The 17,467-nt window shown below is 37.7% G+C and overlaps 1 pseudogene; it reads right to left on the bottom strand.

Annotated features, from left to right (window-relative positions):
- Positions 1-234: 234 nt before the first annotated feature.
- On the bottom strand, positions 235-17,202 carry LOC140458713 (small ribosomal subunit protein uS5 pseudogene; annotated as a pseudogene).
- Between the last annotated feature and the right edge of the window lie 265 nt (positions 17,203-17,467).

Below are 17,467 nucleotides of genomic sequence, written 5' to 3'. Positions count from 1 at the left end.
AAAACCAAATAGTAAATTCTTGTATCACCCTTTCAAGGGAAGGAATTAGGAAGTGCTTTCCTTTTACTCACAGGACTTTAAAATGCTGTGATGCAAAAAGCGATGGGGATGGAGTCATAAAAGGTGTTTCAGGCAGACGTAGATAGGTTTATGGAAGGGAAGGATTTCAAAGATTATCAGTCAAAAGGAAACGTGGTGATAAAACATAAACGGATGTTTTATGGAAAAAAAACTTTAATTGTTTGCATTAGAGTTTTCTGTTGCTGCAGCAGCTGACTGCGACCTCTGGACATATCGGTGTGTGTCTTGGTCAGATGATTGGGAAGTTCTAACATAGAGTTTCGTAAACACATTTTTCTTCCAGAGATTTAGGTTCAAATAGCTGCATGTCTTTGAGATGTTGTAAAATACAACTTAGCAAAGTTGTCAAATGTGCTTGTTGCAATCATGATTATCAGACATCTCAAATATTTCTTGGGACTGGAGCTGAGACAAAGCGAGTACCACTAAGAATAGGGATCGGATGCAGAAAGATTGAACAACAACACTGAGTTACCTTGCATGGTACAGTGTGGCTTCTTCCAAAGTTGTTACCCGAGTAACCCTTCCTCACAGGACAAATTGGCAGTTTTAACACAATGGTAGCTCCACAAATTGCACTGTGTAATTCCTTGGAGCACATAACACTCTAGTTAACATATCTGCTTTAGTCACTGATTGCAAAGAAAGCTTTAAACTCTGTGAGTTGGTCAACATGTTTTCTTTCTCGTCTGGGTTGAATGCAGGAAGAAATCAATCATTTCAGATTCCACGGTGAAAGGTAGAAGAGGTTGATTTCTTCCAGAGTCTAGCTTTTCGTATCATTTAGCAAATGACGAAACATCTTTACTGGGATCGTCAACCTATCCACAAGGACAACCAAGGCTCCCAGAATGGCCTCGACCCGCCTTGGGCCACTGGAGCTCAAGTCATAACGATGATTCAACCATTCTCTGCCACCAGTGTTATACATGTTTGGTGATGAATAGTGCCAGATGTTATACTTCTCCAAATGGGTATGTTTCTATTTCCGTGACTGACTAGTAATCTTTCCCCCTCTTTGTCTGCCAATGTCATATGCAGTGTGGATTTACAACATTGTTGTCCATGTTATAACATCGCATTTTTATTTACCAACACTGGAAGGTTTATTGCACAGAAAGCTGCTCCTCGGTCTAATTACCAGTTTAGAATTAGCATATGTAGCATATTTATATCTGATAGTGATTGTGCATCTTCAAACGTTGAGCGTTTTCCAACATAAACAGAAAAAAATCGTAGCACACATTGCATCAACAAGAATTCAATAGTATATGGTAACTGTATCTAGATGTATACACTGTGGAAACGCGTAAACCAATCAAATCTGACTGGTTAATGAAAACTGGCCATTGACTGGCCCATGTATTTCATGAGATATAAATGGTTGCTTCCACTGAAAGTTTTATCATTGTATCAGTTCTGACATAAAAAGACATGCACAGTATCATTCCACTTGCAGCAGTATCCAAATGTTTTTCTGGTTTTTTTTAAATGCGGAGTTCTGCTTTTTTAAGCAACTCACTTTATAATAATCATCCTTCATTAGTAAGTAAAAATAAGGCTTTCACCATTTATTGTTCAATTAATTCTTTCTACAGAGAATGAATTGCGTAAAAAAGGTAAAATATTGAATGAAAGAAAGCTATATATCCTGCATCTACAGCAAGAAAAAATAAATTTAGTAAAACATATCATTCTGGTCATCAATCAGGAAATATTTCTGAGGATGATCAACGTTCATTTCTCCCACTCATATCATGTTTGATTTCATTTCGTCTTTATTGTATATCCTAAATTTCGGATCCAGCCGGAGATTTTTATTTTATTTTCAATAGTGACCGATCTCAATATGCTACAAATTAATTGTGCAATAGGATAAGCAATATTCGTTGAAAGACCGGACTACAAACAACCATTTCCCGGACAGAAGTGTACCCATGTATGCAAAGCGCTCTTTAGTGTTTTAACAGTGGTGATCGCATTATGATAACGCAGGAATCATAACAATTTATGTATTCCCCTTAAGGTATAATGGCAATTATAAAATACAGTGCATGACAGCATATCAATTTAGTAAAGCCATCTCGTTGAATTTGTTTGTAGTGTGTCCACATTATGTCTTGTTCAACTTGCTTCAACGTCATTTGATGTCAATGAAGATTGCACAACACTTTTTTTCTCCATTTGGAGTCCTAAATCTGTCCATGAGGAAGGATGCTTATTATCAAACAATGCAAATTCAAGGTGCAGCTTCTAGTGTATTGTAGAGCTGCGTCTAGTCAGACAAATGTAGAGTGTCCCCATAGTTTTGGAAATGTGTGGTGTTGGAAGAGAGGTTCTGAAAAAGTAGGAAAGTCAGAAATTCACAGCCGCATTCAAAACATGTGAACTGCTCCAGCCGACAAGACACTAAATTTGGTTGCCTGCAGAGCTTTTGATTTATCTCCTTCCTTTGTACATAAAAAAACAGAAAATTCTAGACATGCTCAGTTGGTCTGAGAGTGCCTGGGCGAGAAGGAGAAATTTATGGTTGCATGTTTCTGTCACTCTTTGTCAAAAAAGTACTTTCAGGAATTGTCTTTTTCTTTCAAATTTTAGATGAGTAGAGAAGAGCAAGTGGAACATTCTTAACGGTTCTCACAGTGAAAGAAAATGTGGTTAATGAAGCTGTGAAAGTAAGAAGATTGAATATCTCTTTGAGAATAAAGTGACCAAGGTGCAAGCAAGAGTGCGTGTGGAGGTTGAGTTGTGAGACACTGGCAGTGTTGTTAAGAGAGGGGAGGATTGAGTAATTTAAGAAAAAAGTAATGATATGCAGGTCCCCCTATAAAATTGCCAATGTTGAGTCTTGGAAGTGAAATACTGCTTAAGAGGAACATGAGGTATTGCTCTTCTTACATGTGTTATGCTGCAGTATAGCTTACCTCTGCCAAAACGGTTTGCATGAGAGCAAGGTGACCTACTTTATTGAAAGAAACTGAAAGGGCAGTGTGATATGTAATGTCAGCGCGTATGTTTCATGCAATCTACAGTAAATTAGAATGAAGTAATTAAAGTAAAAGACTATGCTTGTTGGTTGGACGATGAGGCGGGAAGAGATGCATTGGCAACTGTTACATATTCTGCAATTTCATGCAAAGAGGCAATGGAGACTGCAGAAATGTTAGGAGTGATGACGAATTTGATAAGGGTGTCACAGAGCAAATGGTCCCTGCAGAATTATGGCAATGGAGGAGGGGCGAAGATACTTGTTGCATTTAAGAATGCATTTAAGTCCTGAAATTATATAATGTAGCACAGTATACTCTCGGAGTCTGTGAGTCTGTAATGGATATTGGTGGGCAGCCTACCCCCTTAAGTTGAAAGAGAGAATTCAAGAAAGGGAACAGAACAGTCAGCGCGACGTTGATTGAAGGTGAGAAAACGACGAAATTTAAAGGCAAAATTGCTTAATGTTGACCACGTCGGCATCTTAGACGCTATATACCTGCTTGAGTAATTGACATTCTAAAAGAGCATGGTACATTCGGACAGTTTGGCGCTAAAATATGGGATACATGTTCGGTTCTGAAGTTTAACTTCACATGTATTTCCTATAATGATGATGTTTTGTTCACAGGGGAAAAACCAATAAAGAAAATTGAAGGTGAATTATTCCAAAACTTAGAATTGTATTTACATCATCGTTGGTGATGGATAGATTTTTAAATGTATTCCTTATATTCCTGGATAATTTGAGTGAAAAGTTAAACAAAGGGAAAGGAAGAAGGGGGAGAAAGGAAGCTAAAAGATAAAGAAAAAGCAGACAATCAGGTCAAGTGCGGGTATAGGAGCCCAACTGTTGCCTATTCCTGCCATTTACAAATTCATCTGGAGTGATTAGATTCGATTCCCTACGGTGTAGAAGCAGGCCCTTCGGCCTAACCAGTTCACACCGACCCTCCGAAGAGTAATCCACCCAGACCCATTTCCCCTCTGACTAATGCACCTAACACTATGGGCATTTTAGCATGTCCAATTCACCTGACTTGCACATCTTTGAACTGTGGGAGGAAACCGGAGCACCTGGAGGAAACCCACGCAGACATGGGGAGAATGTGCAAACTCCTGTAACAATTCAAGATTGCAGCTCGAAGCCATTCCCTATGGCAACTTGGGTTGGTCAAGAAGTATCGCCCAATCAATGATGCCCTCATCCACTGGGTGATTCACAAAGCTGATGCTGAGATTCTTTGTCATGAATACAGATATTTCTGCCAGAAAAGCAGCTTCTAAACGTCAATTCTATTTACTATAATTGATCATTTACATATGGCAAACAGCTTTACAAAGCTTCACAAGAACGCTGAACCATTCACCAAAATTGCTCATGTGATGTTGCTGCCCCTTTTAAAAGATTATGTTGCCCTTTTTCGAGAGAGAGTAAATAAATGGAGAGGTACCCATATGCCTGAACTAACTAGTTAAGTAATAGCTAACAGATACTACCTAAGTCAACTTCAGAGTGGGCCTTTCGGTTTTAAAAATGGAAAGTAATTCGACAGTTCTCCCAGCTCAGATTTTTTTTAATAGTTTGGGTTAGTTTAAAGCTATTCGTCAAAGAAAGCTGCTGAGAGAAAAGATTCCTTGATAAAACAGTGGTTCTCTGGTTGACTCGCGCTCTCTAATGCTTCTCTTGTTAGAACCTCTGAATTTTAACATTTTGTGAAAGGGTACGTTTATGTGATGTTGCAAGAAATCATAACAAACCTTTGTTAAACTGTGTGGAATAATCATATCAGTCAGGCTTTCAAGTCGTTGTTATTGTAATATCTCTTTTCTATTGTTTGTGTTTCATTCAGTAGTCTGTGAATAAATTCTGTTTTAGTTAAAACTGAGTGGTTTGATCAGCTGCCTGGAGTGATAATGGAAAGCATAGTGTAGGCTAAAAAGCTGCACCAGAATGTACAACCTGACCAGAGTTAGTTAAGGATGAAGTGCCAGATCTCATTAAATTATGCACTTGCAAATGTAAAGTTTACTTCGCAAAGGCCAAGAGAAACAGGTTAAGCGGTTACAATATTAAGAGATGCAGGATTGCCTCCATCGTTGATTTTGAAAAAAAAATACAGAGCTACATACCTTCAAAGGACTATTGCTGGAATAACAGTGCTGGGAAGTAGATTTCACGATGAGACATGAAGTGCTCAGTTTTGTAAAGTGAGGTTAGAGTGTCCAGTGAAGAGCGGAGAAGACAGCAGTAAACACCTCTGTTAATTAGACCAAACACCCAGAAAAGTTCACATTGCTTCATCATCTTTAAAATATGAGTGAAAGAGAACTCCAAGGTTCCACCATTTAAAGAAAATAATAACAAAAATGAACATTAAACAACTTTTCACATCTTAACGCCTCCCCCCAACCCCCCACCACTCACCCCCCCCCCCCACCCACCCACACACACACACCCCAACGGCTTATCATCTATTTTCAACCCTATAATAATATACTGTTCCAACAGAACATTCTAAAATTACATCAACTTAATTTCAACACTATATGGTGGCTGTCATCATCGGTGTCATTCTTCTTTCATCTGAAGATCTCCCGAGTTCGTCTTGTTTCTTTTACTGTGAATAGTCATCACATGAAAAGGTACTTTTGATAGAAACTGTTCCTAATTTCTTGGATCTCGATTACTGTCTCAATAGCAGTTACTCTGTCAATAGTAGTTACTCTGCCTAACTTTCAAACTGTCTGCATTTTCTATACCCTCAACAACGGATCCTCATTGGTTCCATTTTGGGAAAAGCGAAAAAATTCAAAGTCCATTGGATTTAGTTTCCTGGGGCATAATTTAAACAGACTGGTTAAATTCGAATTGTTGTCAAAACAGCAAATAACTTTGGTATCAATTTCAAAGCCAACTGTTACATATTTTCAATTTTCCAGTATACTCTTAGCCTGTTAGTCATCTGATAGGTGCTTGTAGTCTGTCACTACAAAATAGCATTCACTCTCTCTTAAAGATAAATTACATGACTTCAACTTCATAACACTCCCCGTTAAAAAATATCATCATAATGAAAAGTTAGTTACATTTATTTTGCTATTTCTTAATCCCATTATAATGAAGTAATTAGGATATTAATCGTCGCTCATATTAGCATCTGCACACACAGTATATATAAAAATGGAGTTTGTTCATACATTACCCTTTAAAACCACGATAACGCATCTGCTATCACATTTTTGCATCCCGCAACATGTGCAACTTGTAATTTAAAAGTCTGTAACATAAGACTCCTATGAAACAGTCTCATGTTATTGTGTTTAAGTAGTTCTAAGAATATTAGAGGATTGTGACCCGAGTATGCAATTATCTCCGACGCATTGTTTGACACATAAACATTGAAGTGTCGTAAGGCCAGTGCAAAAATCAATCATTCGTTTCTATTGGTAGAGGATTTACAGCAGTGGGTATTGCATTTCGTTGAAAAGTAGTCAGTTGGCCACTCAACTCCATCATCATCATTCTCTAACAGTACTCCTATATCGGTAGCATCGATTGCAACTTTAAAGTGTTTCAAAAAATTTGGTGTAATTAAAATGGTGAAGTCTTTAATACAGCTTTTAATTCTCAACTATCTCCTGGAACTCTTTTGTCCAAGAAAATATTGTATTATTCTTCAATAAATGTGCTAGCAGTGCCACAACGCTGCTGAAGTTTGGAACAAACTTCCAACAGAATCTGCTTATTCACAACATTCGAAGTACAACATTTTTTTAGGATGGCCGTGGAAATTCTTCAATGGCCTTTGTCTTAGTATTCCTTTGGGATCAACCTTCCATGACCGATGTTATGTCCTGATAACATCACCTCTGCCTTTGCGTATTCCATTTTCTTTAAGTTTATTGCCGGTTTTGATTCTCGTAATTGTTCAAAGAGCTCTGTCAACTGTAACACGTGGTCGCTAAACATCACTACATCATCAAGATATAGTGAAAAGTTTGTTAATAAATCTACAACTCTGCTAATGAGTCTTTGGGATGTGCCTGCTGAAGTCTTCATTCCAGACGACTTCACTTTGAATTGATGCAGCCCATTCGGGGTGATAAATGCAGAAACTTGTTATGCTTTCACTGATAAAAGTACGCCCCAATAACCACGCAGTCAGTTCAAACTTGTGATGTAACTGGCTTTTGCACGTTTGTCTACACAGTCCTTCAATCTTGGCATTGGGTATGAGTTCGATTTTGTTACGGTCGTCCACACAAAATCAATGAGTCCCATCAGGTTTGTGAACTAACACAACCAGCAAAATCCACTCACTCTGACTCAGTTCGGTATATTTTCGTTGGACATCACATCCACTTCCTTCTGGCCCTGTGTGGCTTTGAAAGGATTAGGTCTGTAGGAATATCGAAACAGCATTCCCTACTTCCAACTCATGACAATCGTATAGCACTCCCCATCTTATTCCTTCACATGTTCTCATACTCCTGCAACAAACCTTCTAACTGAGTTATTTTCTCCTGCGAAAGGTAGTCACTAATCCATTCCACTCCTCAAGGATTACCTCGCTGTTTAGTGTATTTTGAGGTATACCAAACATCATGACATCTAGATTTGACTTCCCACTCTGCAGGCAACTACAAACATTGGTTTGTCCAGTTCCCTGTCTCTATTATATTAAGGTTTCAACATAATCACCTGACATACCCGGTAATTTATTTTTTGGCATGGTATTTTAACTAGATAATTTACCGGGTGTTTTTTTCTCAATTTGACTTCAACGACTAAACTTCGCTTTGAAGGGATCTACTACAACTATTAACAAACCTAAAACGTCTTCCCAAGGGAGAATGTCCAAATTTCAGAGTTTTTTTAACTGCCAGCTGTTTCATATTATGTTCTGCCCGCTTCAGCTGCTGTTAAGCTAACTAACCTACTCGATTTAATCTCTCCCTCTTAATCCAAGATTGAGATCTCCAACTTTGGTCCTGTCAATTTCTATTTAATTAAATTCAAAGGCCCTCTCACTTCATATCCAACTATTCACTCATAGGGAGTAAACTCAGTAGATTTCTTTGGGGCACCTCGAATGTTAAACAATACGAATGGGACGCATTTATCCTCATCATGTGGGTCGTCCTAACAGAACAGTCTTAAATTAGTCTTCCAAGTCTGATGCTACCTTTCCAAAGCCCTCTTGGATCCGGGGTAATATGCATTTAGTTTAAAGTGCTGTATCCCTAAGCTATCCACGGCTTCCTTGAACAGCTTAGCAGTAAACGCAGAGCCTTTGCGCACACACACATACACAAACACGCACACATACATACACACACACAAACACACACACATATGTAGATACATATCTTTATATTGCCTCGTCTTTCTGTTGTAAGTTCATTAGCCTTTCAGGACTAAATATTTCTGCCTGTTCCTTTGCCTATTCTGTTTATTTCCTGCACCAATCCATCAAAGAGGGTGTCTGTTCACTGAACCTTAATTCCTTGGTTTTTCTCTTTAGCTTTTACTTCGTGCTATGACTTATGGTAGTGGGACCTTGTTATTACACGATCTGGAAAAATTCCAAGATATTTTTCTTTAAAATACTCAGTTCCCAAGATAAAAACTGTATTCCTGAAACTGAAACTCTGTCAATCACTCCCACTGTTACTTCCCCAGTCTTGGGTTGGCACTCCAACCTGATCTTACATCGGGAAACGCGATATTTCTGTCCACCTATCAGATAAATTACCACTGTCACGGTTAACAGGGCAGAAAGAGTGCAAATACGGTAATCTCTCACTGTTAGATACTGATGAAATCCCATTTACCTCAAAATTATAACTGCTTTCCCTTCTCATCCTGTTCTTTCTGACTAAAGTTTATCCACGGAGGTGAACTCTTTATACAGATCAGGCAATAACTCAGTGCCAAGCTATTGCCCATGTTGTGGACTTTTTTGCAGGTCCTCGACTTTGCTTGGGGTATCCGTAACTGTTTTGACTGAAGCTGCTGGCTTAGCCTCTTTTAACACATCTTTTCCCAAAGTGCCTTTCTTTAACGACCAGCACTGTCACTTTACCTTTACCACATTACCACAGTGGAAACAGCTGAGGCCTTTCACCTTTGTTTCATCCTCATGGGCTTCTTTCTTAACCTCTGGTAAACAATTACCAGTGTGCTCGAGTCTTTGTTCGGTAGTCCATAATCTCCCCTTCTTCACAGGATGAGATTCTTGCTGGAAGCTAAATTTTGCCATATTCACATTTTGTAATTGATTATTTCATCCTTACTGTGTGAAAACACGCCCTTTGGCCCAATAAGTCCACACTGACCCTCCAAAGAGCATCCCATCGAAAACCTATTCCCCTATATTTACTCCTAACTAATGAAACTAAGATACACATCCCTGAACACAATGAGAAATTTTGCATGGCCAATTAACCGAATCTGCACGTTTTTGGAGTGTGGGAGCATACCGGATGAAACCCACGCAAACACATAGAAAATATGCGAAAGTGCTAACCACTGATATGCCGTGTTGCCTCACCTGCCATCTCTGCTGCAATTATTATATTTTGATCCTTCTGTTCGCTAATGCCTCTTTGAGCCTCATCTGTCTTATCTATTTTTAAGGCCAGCTATCTATCAGACACATCTATCAAAATGACTATGTTTAATTCTTTCACACTCAACCTAAGTCCGACCCTATTCCTTCGTTATATTTTTGAACCACTGTCGAAACATTTTTGGTACCAATTTATAAGCACTCAGAACAGCCGGTTTGACATCTGCATAATCTCTTGACACACTCATCTGACAGCGCTGCACATCCCTCGCCAGCTCTACCTACCAGCTTCGTCTGAACTAGCATTATCCACATGTTCTCTATCCACGCCATCTGCCTAGTCAACTTGTAAAATTGAATTTTAAAAACTTCGACATATTTCTCAAAGAAATGTGGCAATGCTTTAACATATTTGTATACATCACGACATTTTCTCTTCACCTCGATCCTGTGAACATGATTTTCATGACTAATATGCAACATATGAATATCAAGTTATCTCTCCCTTTCCCTTTCTCTTTCTTCTCTCTCTCTTTTCTCAGTTGAGAAGCTTCTCTCTCTTTCTTTTTCCAGTTCCTCTCTTTCTCTCTCTCTTTTCTCATGGCACTTCTTTCTCTTTTTTATGCTTCTAACTCCATTTTGCTCAACTGTAATTTCATGTTTTTCTATCTCGACTGCACTTTTCTGTTTCCCTGACACACCTAAGTGCTTGACTAACTCCATTACAATTTTAGCTTTCACATATTCCCTGTTTAAACCCAATTCTAATCTATATGCTACTTATAAAAGTATGGGCTTTCACTGTTTTCGAAACGTTCTTTGAAAAGTTAAGAATGAACTTCAAATCCGAGATTCACCGGAGCAATGTTAAGAGCCATTTCTCTCACGTTTAGTTTATCCAACGAGAAGTAACTGCAATTTGTATTACCTACATTTTATTTAAATGTAGAGGACCTTAATCGGCAAGTGTTTAAATCTGTTACAATCTTTCATTTCCCAAATCTATTCAAACCTGTTCAAATCTCAGATTGGATCTGTCTAAACCTGTTCAATTCATTGACCGAAGCCTCCAAAATGATATGACAAGGCGGTGAAGTCTCTGTTAATTAAATCAAACACTCAGAAAAGTTCACCTTGCCTCACAATGTTTTAAAATATGAGTGATAGAGAACTCCCTAATTCCACTACTTAAAGAAAATAACATCAATTTGTTATTTAGCTTTAAAAGTGAATATTAAACAACAATTTGCAAAAACTCTAAACCCACTTTATTTCAATTGCTTATTATCTGCTTCCAACTCGGCAATAATATACTGTTCCAATAAAGCGCTTACAGAAATTGCATCAATTTAATTTTAAAAACATAAGGAGCTGTTATCATTGGTATCTTTCTTCTTTCATCTGTAGATCTCCCTGGGTTGTCTTCTTTCTTTTGCAGTGAATCTGTATCATACCAAAAAGTCAATTTGATAGAAAGTGTTCCTAATTTCATGGCTCCTGATGGCAGTTACCTGTCTGACTTGCAAACCTCCCACATTTGTTATACCCACAACATCGGATCATCTCATTGGTTCGATTATGGTAAAACCAAGAAGTTTAAACTCGATTGGATTTTAGTATCCTGCGGCATGATTGAAACTGTTTGGTTAAATTCGAATTGTTGTCAAACAACAATCAACTCAGGTATCTATGTCATAGCCAAACGTTACACGTTTTAAACTTTCCAGTACACTCTGGGACTGCTAGTTACTCATATGCCAGGTAAGCTCTCAGTGAAAAAGAGCATTCATTCTCTCTCAAAGGTGCAAAATACACTTGCAACTTCATAACAATGAGAAAGGAATCTGCTTGTATCCCTGAATGCTACTATCTTAAAAATGATGGCTTAATGAAGAAATGGAGACCCTCACTTATTCAGGCAGATAAGGAATATGCAGACATTAATTAAGTCATTTGGCTAGTTGGTCATTTAAAAAAGCGGTTTTGCGGACTGGTGCACAAACTACCAGGAGGACGTCATTCAGAGGTGAGAAAAAATCAAGTTAAATGCAAAATAAAAGTTTTTATTGGCCTGGACTGCTCATGAATGTAATTGAATTTTGCTAGACAAGTAACACATGTTAGGTAATAGGAAAACCACAGGCAGTAATAAAACCCGCACCTTTAATACCTATTCCTGCATTTTTGAAACTTTTTACAAGAGCCTTCCTACATTGCATCGGACCTCTACCTAAAGCAAAATGTGGGAAATAGTATTTGTTAAAAATAATGCATGTTTCGACTAGATTTCCAGAGGCCAATCCGTTATGCAATATCACGGACATGGACGATAGACAGGGACACAATCAGATCAAGGGTCAAATTTTACATCAAACTTATGCAAGGAATTTATGAACAGCTGGAGAATAAAACAATTCATATCTACTGCGTACCATCCAGAATCATAAGAAGCCATAGAAAGTTGGCAGCAGACATTAAAGACCACTTTGAGGGCTGAGTCAAGACTGTTCAGATGTTTGGGATAAAGGAAGTCCATTTGTAATTTTTCCTTTCAGAAATGTACCAAATGAATCGACCAAATTCAATTAATTTGAATTGGTTTTTGAGCATGAAATCAGAGAACGATTAAATGTAATTAATGACAAAATGATTCAGAATTCGGAAACCACAAATTTTGATTATGTGTCAGATTTTAGGGAACGATTAAGTAGAGTGGGGGAATTGAATTGACAGCATTTGACAGTATCACAGCGCACAATAAAACAGGAAGCAGAAAATAAATCAAAAGCTTGCAATGCTGAACCTTTAATGGATCTTATGAAGCTGAAAGTAGATTGAGTAAGGTGAATTATTTGAAAAGGACTCCAGCCAGGAAGCAATCTCACAACGTGCTATATGTGAATGTGCACAAAATGCATTTTGATAGGGAAGGTAAACAAATCGAGACTGTATTACTGGTTACAACACAGAGCGTAGAAACAAATTCAGTAGATTCGGAATGCGACACTCCACAAATTAAATTGGACAATTTGACAAACATTGGATAAATTATTGAGTTTCCTCTCTAAGAAAAATCGAAATGATGTGAACGAGTTATTGCTGTCCCTTGCGAGGATACATGGAACTAAGCTGGGAAGAACTAACCTAAGTTTGCACGATGTAGAGATCAGAATGCTGCTGTTTCGACTAATCAACATTCTTATAGGCGTAAACCGCTAAAGTTGGCACAGGTTGAAAAAGGAGATTGAACTCATGCTCCCAGACAACATAATTGAAGTGAGTTGCAGTGACTTGAGCTCAGCCATAATAACGATGCCCAAACCAGATTTTATCCAATTATAATGTGAGGACTATCGCAAAGTCGATGTAGTTACAAAGTCTGATTCATATACGATTCCACGTTTGGAAGACTATATTGACTAGGTGGGACAAGTAATATATATTTCTATGTTGGTCTGACTCAGACGGTACCAGGAGGTACCTTTCAAAATTCGAGTAGTGCTGGAAATGCACAAGAGTTCAGGCAGCATCCGAAGAGCAGGAAAATTGACGTTTCGGGCAAAAGCCCTTCATCTATTCCTGACAAAGGGCTTTTGCCCGAAACGTCGGTTTTCCGGCTCCTCAGATGCTGCCTGAACTTCTGTGCTTTTCCAGCACCACTCTAATTTAGAATCTGGTTTCCAGCATTTGCAGGCCTTGTTTTTACATGGGAAGTACCTTTGTCTGAAATAGAGAAGAAAACTTTGGCTTTTGTAATGCTGAATGGACTGTGACAGTTTAAAATCATGCCGTTTAGTATGAAAAGTGAGCCAGCCACATTTCAAAGAGTAACCAATAAGATAATTTCCGTATTACTAAGTTGTGCAGACTATTTTGGTGACCTGGTGATGGAAGGAACATTTGCGATATTTATCAGAATTGTTCAATCAATTTCAGGGACAGGCTTGGTGATAAACCTAGTTTGGAGTGAATTTTCCAATACCAAATTTAACTTCCTAGGCCATGTTGTAGGACATGGACAAATGGCCTCACGGAATGCAAAAACAAAGGTATTTGGGAAATTTCCCTTGCCATCGACAAAAAGAGAAATATTAGAATTCATGAGAATTCGTGGGTTTTATTAGAAGTCCGTCCCAATTTTTTAGCAGTGTTGTTGCTCCACTTACGGAATTACTAAAGAAAAGCAATGAGTGTCAGAGGACGGTGGACTGTTAGAAGGTATTTGCCAGCCTGAAGGTTGTGTTAACCATTGCACCAGTAATAGCTGCACCTAATTATGCAAAGTCATTCAAGGTGGCTATCAATGCGAATGATGTGCATTCTGGTGCTTTGTTCACACAGGATGAGGGCGAAGAGATATAAAGAGCTGTCGGGTATTTCACCAGGAAATTGCACGTTCATCAGCAGAAATATTCGGCAGTTGAGAAGGAGTCTTTCAGCTTAGTATTGATGTTACCACATTTAAAGATTTATCCTACCAGTTATGTATTTGAGACAATCATATACACTGTTCATAACCCATTGAAGTTTCTGCATAAATTTAAGGAAAATATTCCAGACTGGTTTGGTGGTGATTGCTATTACACACATTCAATATGAAAATTTTGCATGTGGCAGGATGAGAAAATGTGATTGTGATGCATTGTCAGGGCTTAGATGATAAACTGAGGCATTTGTTGTCAGGAGTAAATGGAGTGAAATACGATGTAGTCGTGCATGTCTGCTTTGCTATAGTCAATAAAAGGTATATGTGCTTCAGTGTACTAACAGGGTAAGCCTAAAGGGTTTTAAAATAAAGTCGTCTTTGGACATTCGTGTTTAATAATTTTAAGGGGAGGTGTGTGATTATGCTGATGGTTTAACAAGGTTTTTTTGCCGTTTTTTTCTTTCTGAGACGGACCATGAAGCCAGAGGTACCGACAAGTCTGAAGTGGTTACTTCAAGAATGGTTAACAGATACTGCATTTGTCAACAATCAGAGGAGGCATTTAGGGTTTTATTTTTAAACAGATAGACAATGAAAGGAGCTTGGCCATTTCTTCCAGCTCAGGTTTTTGTTTCTAGTTTGATTATCTTTGAAGCTGCTGATCAAGGAAAGGTCCCCTGATTCAGCGGAGGATTTCTGGCTGTCTCTCTGATATACCACCTTTAAGAATCTGCGTTCGAATTTAACTTTTTTTTTCCCAGGAGGTGCTCGTCAGGATGTTGCAGGAAATAAGAACAACTCTTCATTAAGTTGCAGGAGGCATCGTATCAGTTGGGTTTTCAAATAGTTATTATTCTAATGTCTCATTTACATGTATTTCATTTGGTAGTCTGTAAATAAATTCTGTTTTGTTTAAAACGGAATGGTCTGATCAACTGCATCACTCCTGGAATATCCACCCCACACATGCCTAAAACAACTGGAAAACGTAGGTCTGGTCTACCTTTTTGAAATATTTTGAGGTTATCTGACCTGGTCCATAACACTCGTCTTCACAATGTGTGTTAATTATAGAAAACAATACCGACGATCAGAAATTGCACATTCTACATGTATCCATAACAATACAGTCGTGAAGTTTAGGTTGATCCACTAGCTTTAGAATAGAGATCTGGCCATTGTAATCAATGTTATTAATCGATAGCGTTCTGTCAAGAGCATTCTGTTTGGAAAACCAAAACAAAATTCATGCCTTGCCATGTGCTGCAGAAAAATTAATTATTTCAGAAGCCATAAATCATTTTGATCCACTTTTAGCACCAACGCATCGCAGCAAGCCATTTGTTTCTCCATCAATGAGAATACAGAGTGACATTTATCAATGGTTTTCCAGGTGATTTGCACGAATGAAATTCTTATCTTGTTGAGATGTTAAGGCAAAAACTAATCTGTTCTGTAATACAATTTCAAAAGTTTCGACTACACTATGTCGTTTATAGTTTTTTTTATTCGTTTATATTAATGAATATGTTCTTTTTGTGATTTATATGTAACTTTTGAGTTTCACGCTAAGATATTTTGTGTATATATTACCCTTATGAGGGTTCTGACATATAAAGTTTTCTTCTCAATTGAAAATGTTTAATGCTTATAGATGAGGAATTTCCTCCAAAGGGCTCAGGTAAACCAAACATTGGAATTTGAAAAACGAATGTGACTTGTTCTCTATAGTATTGGCACGATGTATCTTTTGTCTTCTCACTTTTCTGCCTTCATTTAAATCAGAATCACCTTTACACAGTTCCTTCTCAATCTACTTTTCCATCCATAGTGCATTACCGCAGTCTATCAGATGAAATATGTGACCAACATTCTGCCCAATATCTAAGGTCTATGTCCAATTTTGCAAAGCCATAAAATCAAGATGTGCGTTTTCTTTATCACTGGTTAATATGATCTAACCAATCCATCAGCAGTAAATGCACAGGACAATGTCTTCCGATGTAATTTTATCATCACAATATCTTTGTAAGAAAATTATTCTCAGATTGTATTTTATTGTCATTAACGGTTCCTACGCTGTGAACATTTCTGGGGAATTGTGAAACTTTTGAAGTGTATGATAATGTACTTTTTTTTCTCGTATTTGAAAGTTACCCTCTCTGGAAAATGACTGGATCTCCAAATACATATTTTAGCCATCTGTATACTTGCACTGAACTGTCATACATAAAACTTATATAAACGTAGGAAAAGAGAGGAGGAGCATGATATTCTGCATTTATATCCGACACCAACATATATCATGATTACTGCCTACTTAATATCCTGTTTCCATTTTCGTCCCATGCAACTTGATCCCTTGAAGCCAGAGAACTAAATCTATCTTCTTCTTCAAAACTACATTGGTTACAATATTACTGTTAATTTGCAATCAATAAATAAATATGTCAGGCCTCTGCAGGCATCTTTTGCCAAAACGTCGTAAGCATGCTGCATATGGGAATTGAAAGTCTGTTGGCAAGGAAATCTCGTTGAGCAACAGGACAGATAAAATCTGGTTTTGAAAGAGCAGAGGACAGAGCCAACAAGCTAGGGTGAATGCTCTGCAAGAACTTAAGGTACAGGAAAATCTAATAGACATATATCCAATAAGAAGGTTTGTGAAGAAAGCTGGGATAACGTCATTATTGTGAGGATGACTGGCAAAGATATCAAAAATATCAAATATCAAACACAGCTGTAATATCATTATCAATAGTATTATGGGGCAAATTAGCTGTTTATTTCTACTGTGATAAGTGTATCAATTTGGAAAGGATTTCTGCAAGTAATGTTCAGGTAAATTTAACAGCAATAGCGCATTGTAGTTGCCCATAGTTAGATAAAGTTAATAGCACATATTAAGTATGTGTGGTAGCCTTCCTAAAACGATCTTCATACTCCAAATACCATCAATAGATCTTCCTCTAATCCTGTGTATTTCTGAAAAGCAAGAGCATTTCTTTGCAGAACTAAATAGCGGTAATACGGAACCTTTCTTTCAAGTGATTTTCCAGTAATGCTTAACTCATAGCATTTCGTGTTTTGAAGTTCATTGATTAATTTCAATCGTTCTTCATTTCCATCCATATGGACATAATATTGTGAAAAAAAAATGTGCTTGAGTTGTTCCTCAAATCCTCTCTCTGAAAGTGCTAAAGTACATTTCCTTACTTGTTCATGCATTGATATGACTAGTATTTTAAAGACTAGCAAGAATATCGACAGGCCTGCTTATAGGTGACGAGTTTTATTTTAGTTTCCGTCCAACATTTCATCTTTTCTATTTTACTTTCAATTCTCTTGACGTGCTCGAAGAAACCTGAAATTAAATGACATACTAAAGACAAGGAGT

This window comes from Chiloscyllium punctatum, chromosome 34, assembly GCF_047496795.1.
Source record: "Chiloscyllium punctatum isolate Juve2018m chromosome 34, sChiPun1.3, whole genome shotgun sequence".
In the NCBI taxonomy this organism is placed as follows: domain Eukaryota; kingdom Metazoa; phylum Chordata; class Chondrichthyes; order Orectolobiformes; family Hemiscylliidae; genus Chiloscyllium; species Chiloscyllium punctatum.
This window is presented reverse-complemented; position numbering and strand designations above follow the sequence as displayed.